Source organism: Panthera uncia, chromosome E1, assembly GCF_023721935.1.
Source record: "Panthera uncia isolate 11264 chromosome E1, Puncia_PCG_1.0, whole genome shotgun sequence".
NCBI lineage: Eukaryota > Metazoa > Chordata > Mammalia > Carnivora > Felidae > Panthera > Panthera uncia.
In genome coordinates this window covers 59172614-59173749 of record NC_064814.1, presented here as the reverse complement: position 1 = coordinate 59173749, position 1136 = coordinate 59172614, and positions in this window count along the sequence as shown.

Genomic DNA, 1136 nt, shown 5'->3' with positions numbered 1-1136 from the left:
CCCCCCCCCCCCCCCCCCCCCCCCCCCGCATCTTCTCAGGCCACTACAGTCCTCCCATCCCCACCGCACGGTCCCCCCCGCCCCCCGTCGGAGTGACAGCTGCTGGCTTTGGGGCAGGCGGGGAACCCATCCAGGGGAGAAGGGGCCCAGGGGGCCAGACGTCCCAGGCCTCAGGGGGCTGGGGTCTTTCCCTTAAAAGGCCAACTGATCTAACACTCCCGGCCTAGCCCAGGACCTACTGCCCCCTCCAGACCTTTGCAAGCCACAACTCGTTCACACATGGCACAAACATTTATTGAGCGTCTATTATGGCCAGAGGGGCTTCCAACCCAGCAGTGAGGACAGACAGCAGGGGGAGGGGCGCACGGCACGCTGCACCTCGACCGGGAGCGCGGCCCCCGCCAAGTCCGTGGCCTTCTTGCACCCTGCATCCCCGGCAGGGCCCCCGTGCCACGCAGGCTCTCTCTGTGGTCGCCACCCGCTCTGCACGCCAAGCAGAACCCTGAAAAGCAACATTGGGAGGAGGGGGGAGAGGCGAGAGGGGAGAGCACAGGGAAAGGTCTCGTAGCCCGCACGCCCTTGGCCTCCTAAGGGCTCGGGAAGAAACGGTCGAAGGAGGGGGCCTCCGCGACCCGCCACCCGCGCGCTGCGCTGCGCGCGCCCAGCCGTGGCGAGGTCCGGAGGGAGGAGGCGCCCGGCTCGCGGTGACTTCGCTGGGGAGGGGGCCGCCCGCGCGGGCTCAGGACGTCCCCGGCTCCCGCTGCCCCGCGCGCCCGGCCCGCCGCCGCCGCCGCGCGTGCCAGCACAGGAAGGCGGCGGCCAGGAGCCCGAGGCCCGCGCCCAGCGCGGCCAGCGCCACGCCCTGCTCCGGGTCCAGGCGAGGTCCGCGCAGCGAGAAGGTGATGGCTGTGGCAGCGGCGCCGGTCACCAGGGCCACGACGCCGAACGGCAGGACGCAGCGCGGCCAGGAGCCCCCCACGCCGCCGGTGGCCAAAAGCAGCGCTCGCAGGGCCCCGGGGGGTTCGGGGGACGCGAGGGGCTCGGCAGGGGCCGCCGGTGGGGGCTCGGGTGCGCTCATGCCGCCGACGCGGGGGCCGCGCTCAGGGTGGGTGTGGGAGCCCGCGCAGACCCCACTC